The sequence below is a fragment of the Poecile atricapillus genome, chromosome 4 (genome assembly GCF_030490865.1).
Source record: "Poecile atricapillus isolate bPoeAtr1 chromosome 4, bPoeAtr1.hap1, whole genome shotgun sequence".
NCBI lineage: Eukaryota > Metazoa > Chordata > Aves > Passeriformes > Paridae > Poecile > Poecile atricapillus.
In genome coordinates this window covers 23,028,427-23,044,396 of record NC_081252.1, presented here as the reverse complement: position 1 = coordinate 23,044,396, position 15,970 = coordinate 23,028,427, and the positions used below count along the sequence as shown (strand labels likewise).

General features: G+C 40.5%; 1 protein-coding gene across 5 annotated transcripts in view; it reads left to right on the top strand.

The window, feature by feature from the left end:
* Positions 1 to 15,970, top strand: part of FAM13A (family with sequence similarity 13 member A) — a 125,934-nt gene that overhangs the window by 29,324 nt on the left and 80,640 nt on the right. The gene's annotated exons all lie outside the window — the stretch shown is intronic.

The window sequence follows — 15,970 nt, the reverse complement described above, 5'->3', positions numbered from 1 at the left end:
TCTGACGTGCACCTGCTTGAGGTGTGGCTGTACCTCTTGGTGCTTGGTGTGTGCAAAGTGTGCAGTGCCCATCCCAGCCAGGCAAGAGCCCAAAGTGCATTTTTGTTTTGTCGAGGAGAGTGCTCCAGCTAGCTTTACTTTAAGTGGAACACTTGCTCCTTCCCATTGAGCACTCCGAGTAGATCATTCATACTGAGGTAAGATTTGAGCCTTTTGTCCCTGAGGAGAGGTAGGAAAGGTAAGATTGTCACAAGGTTCTCCATCTTGGCTTGGCTGGTCCCTCTGCAGCTATCTTTAAAGCTCCACCTCCACTGGAAACCACAACGTTTCAGCTGATTTTCCCCCATAAGCAAAGATGGATCTTCACTTATAGATGCTTCTTTCTCTTCCTCAGCTATAGCATGAGGTTTTAATCCCTTGACAAGATCTGGGAGAAACTTCTGAGAACCCACCAACTCCATGACTAATGGGCTTCCTCTAAATAAGTCCCTTTCCCTGTCACCTCAGGGTTGCACACTCAGCAGACACAGGAGCAGCCCCTCATTTACGTCAGGAAAAAAGGCATCTGTTCCTAATCCATGTTACACTGCCCTGGGTAAGCTTGCAGGGTCGAGACATAGTTCTTCTTTCATGTCTGGGACCATTATAGCATCGTGTTAACAGTCAGCTTTCAGTACTGGATTAATTCTTTCCCATCAGGAGACAGCAGGAACAGATCATTGGAAATCCTTTCCGAAGATCTGAACAAACATTTCCATTTTGTGTAGCGTCCCCTTATTTGGGCAAGTCATGCCAGGCTGCTCCTGCGTGGACTAAGGAGCACCCAAGAGCAGGAGTGAGTTCACGTGGGAGATGTGAAGATGGGTGGAAAGTGCATGGGGAGAAGGAGCACCTGTGGAAGTCTGTGTCTGTTTTTTTGTTTAGTATTTCTTCAGCTAGAATTCACTTTGCACGTGTCCACCAGCGAGCAGATGGGCATGTTTATAGTAAGGGTGTATAGTGATTCAGCCACAATGACATTTTAAGATGTGAGCTGACAGGAAATGAGCAATATGAGATTTGTAGGGGAAAGTTTATAAGCCTCCATCCAAACCCTTCACCTATAGGAAATTCTGTCTGGAGTGAGGAGGATGGTTATGTTTAGGCTGTGATTCAGAAAGGCAAGTAAAAAAAGCCTTGAACAATTCCTTGTGTAATTCTGAAATGGCTTTCCAGTGCTTCTAGTTCTGATGGCTTTGACAACCCTGTGTATGTGTTATTAAACCAGAATGTTTCTGCTCTTGAAATTCACTGAGGCATTTACAGGATTATAAATCTGTCACTTGTGGTGTTACTAAATACAGTCCTGAACATTTACACAAATATGCTAATGCTAAACTCTGTAATAAATTATTATGCTGATACTTCTTTTGCTAGAATTTCACCAGCCATATTTTAACACATGATGAGAAGAAATTTGCCAAGATTCAGGACATATAAAGGAAAGACAAGCACATAATAAATGTCTCTTTCTCTCCTGCTGTCCATACTTCTAGTATACTGTAAATTGTTTGAATATAGTTGACAAATCTTACAGTTGAGGTGCTTAGAATTTTGCTGTCTCATAGTTTCTTCTTGAAATAAATACTCATTGGTACTATCATTGTCCCATGGTAATTCTACATAGCTAAAATGTAAGGAAAATAAGATCCACATGTTTATGTATGTCCTGGTCCGCACTTACACTTGTTTTATTTGAAATGATTTTCATTAATTGTCTGTTATTGATTTGGGTTTATTTGAGGGTTTTGTTGTTGTTGTTTTTTGTTTGTTTTGTTGTTGAGATTTTGGTGATTTGTTTTTTTTAGAGGGGTATGACATTGTGATTTAGCACTTGGGAACAGTCCCATCTCAGGCAGTACATCATCATCTTTCAAAAGGGAGGCATCAAAGTCAGCACCAAGAAACAGGGTACAGTAGAATACGCATGTGAGCTTCTGCATTAGGCAGCTGTTGCTGAGCATCCTTGCTGTACCTATGGGGGAGAAAGGAGATTAGCAAGAACTGAAAATTTTTCAGCTAAGACAAATCTCTCAGTTCCTCCTGTTTAGATTTCTCAGCGTTTATTCTGTTTCCCCTTAATTAGTCATTCAGTTAATCAGGTTACACAAAATGATCAGCATTATCCCCTCTGTATAAATCAGCAGTCAGCGTTGTCTTTGTGACAAGGACACATTGCAGACAATCAGAACTGATCCGAAGTAAAGAAGTGTAAGGGATTTTTCTGTTTGTGGCATTTAATTCTTACTGGCCTCTGCCATTAGCTTCATCTGGAAAACTCTGAAAGTGGCAGCTTCAGAAGAAGTCAGCAATAGATTCTTTTCCCATATCAAGAGCAGTGAAATGCTCATTGACTTCAGTATAAATTCTATGAGTTTTTTAAAACCCCTCCTGTTAGTACTGAGAAGATCACAGTTTCTCCAGAAGGTGATTGGTACACCCTGCTCTGCCTGGGGCGCTTTTAGTGCCCCAAACCTCGTTGTCATAAACTGAGCTCAGGGCAGTCTGAGAGCAACGGGGGCATGTGATGCTTGGGATACAAGGGGCCAGATGCTCCTGAAGTCTGGATATGTATGCTCTTGAAAATGTGATGTATCCAGCAGATCCCAGCAGTATTTGACCTTAATTTCCAGCAGTGAACACCTCCGTTTCAGTGTTAAGGGGTCTGTTCTGAGAACCCTTACACAAGTAACTCGAACAATATAGGGGCACTTAAGACTCCCTAATTTACTGCAGATCAGGTATTTCTTTTGAAAGTAACATTGCATGAATTCCATGTGTGAAAAACTTTCTCCTTGTGAGTATCTTGGTTTTTAGATCTGAAAATACAGTTTGGCTTTTTCAAGACTGAGATTAAGCAACTGTAATTGGAGATGCATTGGAGAGCCTGGATTTTTCCCATATCTAGTTCATAGCTCTCTTTTAGATCATACTTTTTCCATATATGAATAATATTACAGTAAATAGATAAATCAGATTCCAGTTTTCAAAACTGAAAGGTAGAATAACATTTTCCCCTAAACTGATCTTAACTCTTTTGTTACTGGATGCATCTGCACACATACAGAGTTAGGTTAACTCAGCAAGAGAGAAGTCTTGTTGTGCCTCTTTGTAAATGTTTAATATGGCATTTTTTGATCTTAAATTCTGCTACAGGCTTCTTACAGGGTATGGTCATTGACACCTTAATCTCCTACCAGGTTATATATGATAGTGTGCTGGTTTAGGCTGGAGTAGAGTTAATTTTCTTCATAGTAGCTGGTATGGGAGTGTATTTTGGATGTGTTCTGGAAACAGTGTTAGTAACACAGGGATGTTTTAGCTGCAGATTGTGGGGATGGGCATGGAAGATGAGTATTTTCCCTCAGTGAAGACTTTGTAACCTTTTACAAATTCTGGAATTGTGTTTGATCCTGGCACTACCAGTTTAACTTTTTGTAGCATTCAGTCCTTCTGCATGGCTGGAGACACATTTTACTCTTTCTCCTGGAAAATACCATGATATTCCACAGATGGAGTTGGTAGTGTTGAGGTGCATCATAGGATTGTTACTGTATTTGTCATTTCCTTTCACCTATTGCAGTCTTCTCTAAAAATAATGGATTTCCACATCTCTCTCTTGCTTACGTATCACAACTCATGACCTTTGTACGTGTTTTATGACAATGAGTGCAGTAGGTTACGGTTGTACTGATGTGAAACAGAGTAGCTTTTAGCTGTTTATTAAGAGTCATGGTCTCAGGTAAAAGGTCATATATATAAATAGTCTTGGAAGAACAAAAGGAAATTAAAGTTGAGCTGAAAAGGGTATTAGTTTTATATTGAAAAGCAGTGATGCGTTTCTTTTGCAAACACTGAGATTCTCCTTTTTATCACTTCTATCTGAAACAGCTTGGCTGAACTATGGTTATTAAAGTATAGTGTAAAGGACGGCAAGGCAGAACAGCAGACAGGAAGAAACTGACCCAGTGTTTATATGCTAGTAGCAACCAAGGCAAAAAACTCATTTATAAATACTAGATGTTTCAATGTTTGTTATGAGTTTTGTTTAGTATGATTTACTGGCATTGTTCTCCCTTCTAAAAATGATGTTTTCATCACTCACTGGGTACAAAATAGAAGGGATGCCTAATACATTGAGAAGAGAATTTTTTTTCAGTTGCTGTTCACGTTAAATAATTTTCCTGAATTTTTCCTGTAGGTATCTGTGCCACTGAATGACAACTCTGTGAACTGATAAGTGAATAAAAATCAATGATTCCATCCAGTTAACATTCATGAAAATACCTGTGACCATGTGAGTTGGAAAATTCCTTTGAAGATCTCCGTACCACTGGCCACACAATTTTAGTCTTAGAAATACAGATTATTTGTTACATGGCATGTCTTTTGGAGCCTTAATCAGCCATGAGCTATTTTGCATGGTCACAGGGAGGAAGACATTCCGTATTGTCTCCATTTTGTGAGTAAGAGGAGCAGTGCTGTAACTACCTGGGCAACCTTTGACAGCACTGCTGCATGTCACACCTGCCCTGCTGTGCACCAGGGAACTTACTGCAGGGGGTGGTGTATTTGCCACTGCAACATCAAATAAAGGGAGAGCCAGGAACTCTTAAATCCACTGTTCCTTTTGCACTGCACAGTGCACAACGCTGTTGTAGCCTTGGGAAAATTCACAGGTGTGACCCTGGTGACATCTACCTGAGGCAAAGGCGGCACTGCGGTGTTACGTGGAGGGAAGCAGAATATTCCCTCCTCTGTGCTGTACAGCTGCTGACCCAGTAAACAGTCAGCTGTTGCAGTCTGTCCTCATGCAATCAGCTAATGCATCATTCCTGCAGTCATTTGCAGCATGGAATTCACTGAATAATCCTCTTAATGTCTGCTCATCATACATAGGAGTGGCTGCGCTGGCTCACACTGGGGATCCATCTAATCCAGTGTGCTACTTCCAACACTGCCCGTAAGCAGATGTCAAGGGAGGAGAAGGACAGGGTAGAAAGGTGTTTCCTCCATTTTTTCTACCAGTTCATGACTATACTCGGAAGTTTTCCTGCTCTTGTTAGGGTTTTTGTATTTAGTGATGTCCAGAGTAATTGTCTTGTGTCTCTAGCACAAGTGTAAGCTTTTTCCTTCCAAGATACCATCTGTAAAAGTGTGCCACAAATTGCTTCCTTTCGCATGAAAAACTGACTCCTTTTGTTTGTTACAAATGTGGCTTTCACTAGTGTCATTTGAAGGTCACCTGATTTTTTTGTTTGTTTTATTTTTTTGGGGTCTTTTTTTTTACTTTGAACAGGAGGACATAGTGAACAGTCCAACAGAACATCTCCACCACCCATGACCCCTACCATGGTGGTTGGGGGTTTTCTTCCTGATGAAAAATTACCACTGGTATTTGCAGCCCTAATCACTGTGCTGACAGCAATTATTTTTTTTTCTGTCAAAGCCCCTGCACAGAGCCAGGGAACAATCTCATATAATAGCTTTTCTCTTTTGGGGCACAAAGCCAAACATTTTGATAAAATAAATTGGATGACATTTCGGTGAAGTCAGAATGGTGGATTCTTTATTGCAGAAGGAACTTTGACTCCTTGCTTCTATTAAAAAAAAAACTAGTCTGTGCTTTAATTAAGAAAAAGTTTCACATTGATAAAAGTTCAAGTTTATTTTAATTACAGTGGTCTTCTATGTAGTAGCAGCTAAAAAATAGATCTGGTGCTTTTTAGAAGCATTTAAAACTTGAACTGAGAGACCCACAGGCCAGTTTCCTCTGATTATGCAGTGTGTGAGACCAGAAACAGATTAATTACTGAATTGAGCAGGAAAGAGAGGATGAGCACAGCATTACTAATGAGATTGTTCCAAAGATAACTGGGAATATTATGTTTTCAACCAATAAGTTTATTGTTGTTATTAAAATACAGCACAATGTATAACCATTGTTTTTAGTAGTTTATTTTTTTCCTAATTCCTTCCTTAAGCAGTCATAATCAGTTGCATTTAAAGTCTTGTGTCAGTGTGGTAGCATGCTACAAATACAAAAGACTTTAAATTGACTGCACAGGTCGCTATCTCCTGTGACTACAGTTGACTGAGGCTGAAACATAACAATTTTTATTTATTCAGCATTTTGCTGAAGAGGATAAAAGCGAGGGTAGTGTTCTGTTCTGTTTTGAACTTTGCATCCAAGACCGGTAACAGTGTAAGATGCAAGTATGCTGTACGAATCCCTCTTACTTAAAAATGGCAATGGATAAGGGAAACAGTAGAGTTTATTATAATAGTGTAAGATTAGGAGGACCTGCAAGTCTCTAAATTGGCCACATTTGCAGATGTAGGAAATGACTGAAAGCTTTGCTTTATGCTGATAGACTTCTGACAGCACAATTTGCCACTAGATATTGCCTGTCATAGTTAGGAAATCAAATGTTCTCTGGCTTTCCCTGTGATCTTGTCAATTCTTGCATGAAAATCATTACAGAAACTTCGTTCAAAACCTGGATTTGACAGTGTCCTGTACAGATGCTGATGATTTACTTTGGCCCAAGTACTCTTGATAGAAAATTTATTAACTGTGGTGGGACTTGGTGACCATGATCATGAACAGGTACTCTAGTTTGAGCAGGTTTTGGGAAGTATGAGATGGTGATTGCTGGCAGCTGTTGATAGTAAGCAGGTCTTGGGTAACTTTCCAGGTGTAAACAGTTAATGCTGATGGTTGAGTACACACACTTGAACAAAGCAAAGTTTGTTTTGTATCCAGTCTGCTGCACTGGAGACTTTTTCTTCACATGAGAATGGAAAGTATGCAATTGCTAATAAGCCATACTTCTTAGAGCATTCTCTGGAGATTTGTGATGTTCTAGAAAAGTGATGCTCAGGTAATACTTCTTCATGCTAGTCATTTTGTGGCTCCAAGTTCATTTATCCCAGTTGTACAAGAGCCATGTCATGGGTTTTAAGGGAAATCAGGCTTTAAAGCACTGTGATTTCATCCCACTGTTTCATGAACTTCACAAGCAATACTAAAAATGAATAAATAGAAATCTCAAAGAATTCTCAAGCTTCAGTAATTCAGAAATGCACTGAAATGCATATAGGTAGTTATGTAATAATGTTATTTTTTTAATGCAAATACAAAGGTTGGTGTAATTGCTTAGTTCCTTAGCAGAAATGCAGACAGACAAGTGCTTTTTAAGGTCTTTGCAAGTGTGACCTTACTAAATGTTGTCGATTTTACTACTCTGTGTGGAATGCAAGTGCCTAACTTTAAATACTTGCATTTGAAAGTTACAATTTAGGTTTATTGAATCCTAGTACGAGAGTGTTCTGAGAGCAAGAATCAGATCTCTGAACATACAGTTATTTAATCTGTGCTAGAAGAGTTAGGAATCAGTTTAACTGTGGTCAGAAATAGCTAAATTGACTTGACTTTTTGATCTGTAAATTCACAGGATGTTTAGAAAAAAAAAAAAATCCAAAATGTGTTTAGTTACTGAAGTACAACATGCTATTGGAAATGAGCATGTTATTCTACTTTCTGGGTTTTAAAGAGTAAAATCAAACATACTGCCAGTCCTTCACAAGCTAATATGCAAGAACAAAACACTTGACAGTAGTGGTTTCTCAGGTTAAAGTGTGTTTGAGATTGTGGTTTTCTTTTAAGTTTTCCAAGTAGCCCAGGAACCTGAGCAGCCTGAAAATGTGACTATTAGGCCTGCCTGATATTCCTAGTAGATTCTGTCTTTCAACTTGTATCTTTCATGTTAATGGTGGTGAGTTCTTTCCCTTGTCCTAATTAGCATAAAGATGTGCTGTACAGTTACTAACAGCCAGTTTGTAGGAGGAGCGGTATAATCTTATAGTAATGTTTGCCTTGTAAAAACCAGCATGAATTGAAGGACAGTAGGGAAGGGGCAGGACATTTGCAGGTATTGGAATAAACGGTAAGATATTTTCTAAGAGAATCAGAAAAACATATTTGTGTGCATTCCGCCCAGTGCAATTAAGACCTCTTACCAGAGCCTGCATTTAGCAGACTTTTGGAGGTTAATGTTTAATAGGTTATTTTGATGTGTTCCTAGTATATGGATCTCCTGCTCCCTTGGAAATATTATTTTGTGCAAATTAAATGCATTACTATACTGAAACACATGAATCTGTATGTGCTATTACAGAATCCATGATGGAGCAGTTAATAGTGTGCTATCAGAGGCTTTTCTGCTTTTGTTTCATACACTTCTATTGTCATTTTTCATCTCTGATCAGCATAATAAAAGCAATTATTGTATGATTCCTGAAATCTCTGACTATTATACAATAGTCACTTGATACTTTTCAGTCAGTGGCAAGCCTGATCCTACATTAACTGCAGGAATATTGATTTCTAACTTTTGCTGTCAGCTGACAGAAGAATATGATCTAACACACTTAGGTGATTCACTTGAGTCATTTCTCTGTGATGACTTGTACTTACAACTGGAGGTGTACTTATAATGAAGATATGGTGCCATAAAAATGGGTGATAGAAAACACCTATGAGATCACCTTGAAGGTTCTGTTAGAGTACAGAATATATTTTTAACTCCTTTTCTAGTTCAGAGGTGAATGATCCAAGAATAGGATTATTCCTGTTTTTCTGTTGCTGGATTATTATGTGGTCTAGTGGAATTTCTAGTGGAGTCTCAGCTTATCTGTATTACCCAGTGTTGATTCAGAGGGCCATAAAAATGAGCTTGGGCATGTTTAGTGCCAGTTTATTGGTATAAGAGTGCTGCTCCACCTCTGTTCAAAATTCCTAAGGCCTGAACCTGCTTTTATTACAGAGTTTGTAAACAGAATTCCTCACTGCTGAGAAGGAAAAGGGATTGAAGAGTGGGAGCTGGCGTCAGCCTTTACATTCATCTTTTCTGTTGTTCAGGTTCCCTGGTTAATGAGTTGGCCATATGTTTATGCAGGGCAGGAGGAATACAGAGGTAAAGCTAATCTGTTTTCCTTGAAGGATCTGCCTGCACTTTATGGGATATAGCACAGTTCAGACCAGTGCCAACAATGTCTTTTAGGCAGCAAATTCTTTCATGACTGTGTAATTGTCATGCTATGAGCAGGAGAAGCACCATACATGGAGAAAGACAGGTTTCTTAACATCTTGTTTTAACCTTTCCAACCTACTTACGTGAACTTCAGTGGAACAGCTCTGAATTTTGGCACAGCTTCACATTTTTCTAATGAAGAAATCCTTTGGCAGACACTTACTTGTTTACACCTCAAACAGTTGGCCAGCAGGAAGGATGAAGGAATGTAATGGGCACTGTACTGACTTACCTTTGTTCTCTGGCTTTTGATGGGCTCATTAACATTTGCCCTTTAACAGCACAGCAGAGAGTTACAGAGCATTTGCTTTAGGACTTCTTCACTGGAGATGACAATTATTTTAAGAATATACTGAAATACCAAATCATACCCATTGTAACTACAGTAACTTAGCATAATTTTTCTTGCTCTGCTATTACTCTGAATGGGCAGGTGAATACAGACATGAGCAGAAAGTCAGCCCTGTGGGAAGGTGAGAGCAGGAATTGTCACCATAGTTAGCCTTCTAAGTTCATTCCTGTATTTCTCCTGTGATTGTGATCATCTGGCCATATTTTTGCTTTTTACTCTCAATGCAATTTACTCTCAATCATCTCTTCAAGCTAAGAGAGTCCAAAGTGGATAAAAAGGCAGAAGTTACTCCAAGAGGAGCAGTGTCCCAGAAGTGTAGTGAGAACTCTAGGATTTGGATGTGAATAACTTCTAGTATCCTTGTGGGACACATTCAAGGTTGTGACCAACGCTGGATTTTTTTGTGTCTCGAGAGGCCATAAGGTTTGTTGCTGCACAGAGATGATAAGACAATGGGCTGTCATATCTCTCCAGTGTGAAGTCATGCATGCTTGTTTTTCTTTTAAGGTTGGGGTTTTTTTTCCTATTTAATCCACCAGGGGAACTCAGCTTGCCTTTTGCTGAGATTCCTAGGACCCCTGATTTGCAAAGTCCACATCAATCGCACTTTTTCCTCTCCACCTGGATATAGCTCTGTTCAGTTCAGAACATTGCCTGCACTACGTTTCCTTTGGCAAACAGATGCCAGGCAGCAGTTGGCAATCACTGGGAGCTGTTTGTATCTGCTGGCTTGATGCCTGTACATCCTGTTGCTTTTTGGCCTACATCCCATGCACGCTGCAAGCTTGCAGCATTTTGACAGAGCTGTCTGGAGAGCTGCACAGGGTAGGAGGCTGAAGGAATTCCCTAAGGCAAATATGCCTGACCTGCAGAAAAAGGGCCTTAAGGTGTTGCTGATTCACTGCAACAACCTCCTATTGCGTGTCTGTCCTGGAGAGTCATAGGCTAAGATAATCTTGCTAGTGGGTTGATTTCTTAATTTTGAATGTCTTTAGGACAGGATAGCTTTGGGTTCAGGTTACATCTTTCTAGAGTGTACAGTTTTAATGTTTAACCTTCAGGGAAAATTTGGAGCTTTTTCACTGAATCTGCTTTGGTTTATAAGAGACTTGATTTTGACCTTGAGAGTTTACTGAAACAAAATTACGGGATTCACAGCCAGTGACAAGTAAACTACCTCTGGAGATAGAAATGCCATATTTGCATAACTGTGGTTGAATTTCATAGGCTTTCTGAGAGCATTTGCTAGCTCCTTATCTCCGAAATAGAGCAGTGTTAGCAATGTGTGTGTTTACTTTCAAGCATTTAAGCAGTTCTGCTGTTCGCTGTGGCTTTGGTCAAATATGGAGGCTGTGGTGTTGTTTCCTGAGCTCTGTCAGGCTTGGAGCTGTGACCACTGCGCTGGGGATCCTGTACCAGTGCCCAACCACCCTCTGGGTGAAGAACCTTTTCCTAACACCCAACCTAAACCTCCCCTGACACAACTTCAGACTATTCCCTCAGGTCCTGTCACTGGTGACCACAGAAACAAAATCAGTGCCTTCCCCTCCTCTTCCCCTCATGAAAAACTGTAACTGCAGTGAGGTTTCCTCCAGGCTGAACAGACCAAATGACCTCAGTCACTCTTCATACAGCTTCCCCTTAAGACCATCTTCTGGTCTTAAGGAAGAGGCATCTTCATTGCCCTTCTTTGGACACTCCCTGATAGTTTAATACCTTTCTTACATTGTGGCTCCCTAAACTACCCCCAGAACTCTAGGTGAGGCTGCCCCAGTGCAGAGCAGAGTGGGACAATCCCCTCCCTAATGCTGTGCCTGTTGTCCCCCAGGACAAGGTTGGCCCTCCTGGCTGCCAGGGCACTGCTGACCCATGTTCAACTTGCCATCGACCAGGACCCCCAGGCCCCTTTCCACAGTGCTGCCTTCCATCATCTCATTCCCCACTCTGTCCGTACATCCAGAACTGCCCCACCCCAGGTGCGGAATGTGGCACTTTCCCTGATTGAACTTCACATGGTTGGTGGTTGCCTAGGCCTCTGATTAGTTGAGGTGTCTCTGCAGAGGCAGTGAATAACTCCTCCCAATGTAGTGTCCTCCACGAACTTATTTAGTGTCCCTTAAAGTCCTGTGTACTAAGTAATTCATGAAGATGTTGAAGAGCAAGAGCCTAAGATTGGGCCCTGTGGAATGCCACCTGTGACCAGTCACCAGTCTGATGTCACCCTGTAGTCTCTGTAACCCTTTGTTTCCAACTCATGAGCTAGTTGCTCACCCATTCCATGATGTCTTTATCCAGCTGAGTGCTGGACATTTTGTCCAAGATACTGTGAGAGACAGTATTGAAAGCGTTACCGAAATCCAAAAGATACCCTTGATCATCTAGATGGGTTACCATGTCATAAAAGGAAATTAAGTTGGACAAGCAAGACTGGGATGTAGTTTAAAGGACAATAGTACTCATCTCTTTGATTTCAAAGAGTCTTGTTCTCATTAAGATAAGTGAATTTGCATAAAACATCAGAATTTCAGTGAACTTTAAAGGTTCATACTTTAGAGTTTCATGAAACTTATAACTTTGATATCTGAGAAGAACAGAGTGCAGAGGAGGTGTTTTAGTCATCCAATGCCTAAAAATACAAGGAGAGTAAGAGAAATCCAAATTTGGCAATTGTAGCTGCATGTATTGTAAAGATGACCACATTTATCGTGACTTTATAGCTTCAGTATGACAGTTAATCAAGGAAGGACTTCAGGTTTGGTTTTGAGTGTGGAAGAGAGTTGGTAACTGAATTATTTTTCAAGTATGTGTTGACCCTGCTAAACTTGGAACAATTGCAGAGCTATTGATCTTTGTCTCCCAGTGTCAGTAATTTGAGATGATGAGACATCTTTAATTTGAGAAGAACTTCACAACTATAATATGCCTATGTGGTTTTAAAATCAATATTGTAGGTGGTAGGTGAAGTGATGAATCAAGGTGGGTTTTAGTGGCATTTTTACATTTCATTATTTTCTGAATAGAATCTATGTTTTGGGGAAGCATTTGGGCATAAGCCCATTGTAAGTAAGACAGCAGCCCTGCTAAAGGCAACTGTACTGAGGGACACCACTTGTCACCAGTCTGTGACTGGGACATTGAACCCTGGACCACTTCTCCCTGGATGCAACCATCCAGCCAATCCTCATCCACTGAACAGTGTATCCATCAAATCTATGTCTCTGCAATTTGGAGGAGGATGTGGTAGAGGCTGTGTCAAAGGCCTTGCAAAGTCCAGCAGATAACATCTGCAGTTCTTCCCTTGCCTTTAGCTCTACTGTTATGGGGGAAAATGGCAGAATAATTCAGGTTTGTTTGGATTATGTTGTTCCACAGCCTCTCTGACATTCAAACCATGACTTTGGCTCTTGTTTCCTCACACACAGAAATTCTGTGCCATGGCCAGTAACGTAATCACACCTTCAGCAGGAGCATAGGAGTAGAAAGTGAGAGAATAATGTAAGAACAGTGAGATGAATGTAACTGAAGAATCTCACTGCAGATTTATCTCTGCCTTTGAAAGCCCTTTGGACCTGAAATATATCTGCTGCTCACAGCTGCAGTAGATTTATGCTATCCAGATTCATCCCAGAAGTCCTTTACTGCAATGAAATGATGGTGGAGCTGGTGTTGTGTGAGAACTGCTTGCAGTATGAAGTTTTGGAGAACAGTAGTACAGCATAGATACTTGGTCTGTTCATTGAATGACTTGAAGGGATTTGCTGTCTCAGCAGGAATTTCCACAGATTCTCTGGGGCAGTTCAGGATGACCTAAACCCTCTGACAAAATCTGTGTCTCCAAACAAGGCCTGATATAATTGTCATTGTCATTACCATTAACTTTGGTAGAGAGCTGCAAGCTCTGTGTATGAATGGAGTGAGTGGAATATATTTTGTTCAAGAGGTTTCAGTGGCCAGATACCAAGTGTGGGTGACTTTGGCAGGTGGCTCATTCATTCTCTGGTCATTTGACTGGGCAGAACTGGTTGAATCAGGTTGATTAGCCATCAAACATGAGTTACAGCTGGCTCCCTTTCTCAGTCCTCCATGAAGCAGAGGTAATGCTGATGAGTGGATAGATGGACCTTAAAGCTTTGTGCTGATAGCTAGCCAAATTGGGAGTAGAGTGAAAAAGAAGATAGCATTCTAAATTTCCATGCACTGCTTGGCCATGCCTATGTTTTTACAAAGAAACATACCTTTTTCTGTTCCATGGGATATTTGTATTGATATAGACAACTTGTAAGTTGAAAAAGCACTAGGGTGACAAAGTATGGAACCTTTCAAAAAGTAATACAGACTTCTTTGCTTTGGTGGACAACTGTAAGAATTCCATTTGTGTATTAAGCAAATTTTTGAGGGAGGTTTCTCTTGTCTGGAAGAGTACTATGTTCGTACACCTTTAAACAAAAGAATGTGCTGTATATGTTTTAAATACCTGGTGAGTTTTTTGAGGATTGCCTTATAGAAATAACTGTATTATCATTTCAATGATGACATTAAATATAAACTCACACCTAGTTTCTTCCAGAAGATCTGCATTTAGACTTCATAATTACTTAACTCAAATGGGTATGAATTGTCCAATTATTTGGACACGTTCATGCATAGCTTGAGATATTGGAAATTTTTCATTTTCCTACTTGAGAACATGAGTGAGATACTCAGAAAAGCAGGATGACCTTTGCTAAGGATCTGTCTTTAAACCATGTTGATTTGTATGCTCAGAGGTCTCCAGACTCATCTGGAGGAACTCCTGTTCTTCAAGAACAGAGAAAGATTAGTCACCATACCACATCAGATCTTTAAAATATTCATCTTTGAACCCAGGAGGTTCTGACAACTCACAGGGAGACAAAACATCCCTATGATGCAGCTAGTCAGTTATGAAGAATCTTGATGGTGGAATTGTGTGGGATGATGTCACTTGACTGGTCAGCTTGTGCCTCCAGGTGAAAGGTTTTCTTGCACTTTCTTCAACACCCATTATGGTGCATGTTTATACCGGTCATAAAACTGACTAATTTCTGTTGCAACTGCAAACATAGTTCCTTGCATCTGAACTTTGAGACAACAAAACTCTCGACAGTCAAATGCAGGATGTACGTTGTAGTATTTCCTTGTAGTTTTCTGCTCTTTGGTGTTTTTGTTGTCTTTTCTTGTCCCTTTGATTGTCAGTAGCACCTGATGCTATTTTGTTTGTAGTTGGCTGAGAATGAAGGTGTACTTTAAGTTATAGAGTAGCAGATGTCAGCAGAGTCCATGCTTTCAGTGGCCACAGACTTTAGCAATGCTGTAACAGTCCACAAGATACCTGCTTCAGGCTGAGTCTGATCTTCGTCAAATGCAATATGAGGTTAATCTTCACCAGAGAAAAAACTTTGAGGAAACAAAAATCAAATTTTTTTTTCTTCAGCCAAAGCCTACTCTCTAGGCTTGTCCTTGGATTTGTTGGTGTCATCTTACAAAGTGAAGCTTTGTATGTATTTACAAAGATTTATAAATGTGTGTTTGTTTAGTGGTTAGATTTTGCCAGGGACAAAACGCTGCTTTGACAGATGCCACACCACATCACGCATCTCCGTATGCAGAAGGCCATATGTTCTTGAGCTGAGCTTGTTTAGCCTGGAGAAGAGGTTGAGGGGTGACATTATTGCTGTCTACACGTACTTGAAAGGAGTTTGTTGCCAGTTGGGTTCTGGTCTCTTCTTCAGTGCCTCCAGACCCCAGGCCCTGCTGCCTCCTGTTGTAAGTCTCTCCTGTAACATTGCTATTGTGTAGCTCCCAGTCTTCCCTCCTCCCCACAGACACAGTTTTCCCCTTTGAAATCACAGCACAGCTGCTGTTTTGTACCAGCTGAGAGGCACTGCCTGTGCCCATGTGCCCAGTTTCCCTGGTGCCAACAGCCAGAGACCGCTGCAGGTGATGGGCTAACAGAGTGCTGCTGGACCAGCAGCGGTCCAAAGATGAGATCCTGACTTCAGGTAAAGTGCCCATTGATGTCAGCAAAGTCAGAATCTTACTCAGAGGAGGCAGTCCAGAGGCTGAAACTGGGAAGCTTTCTCAATATCTCTCTCTGATTTCTCTTTGTACTGATACATATTTTATCATTTTGTTCTCTACAAAGCTCAGTAAGAAGCAGCTTTCTGTCCCATGAAACTTTTCAACACGCACAAAACTTTTTAAAGCAGCTGTGAGTGGAATGAAGTACTAGAAACATAAATAAAATAAATTTTACAAAAAAACCTTTAGGGTAAGCCAGGTATGAAAAGGAGTTCAGAAATTTTGATTTACTGTCCAGCAGATTTTTAACTACAGCAGGCAGCAGAACTGAGAAACAAATGGATAATTAAAGTCATTAGGAGGCACCAGCATTATTTCTTTGGAGAAAAAATTGTTGCAGAAGAGCCTGTGAACATGTGCATAGGTATAGTCAGTATAGTACACT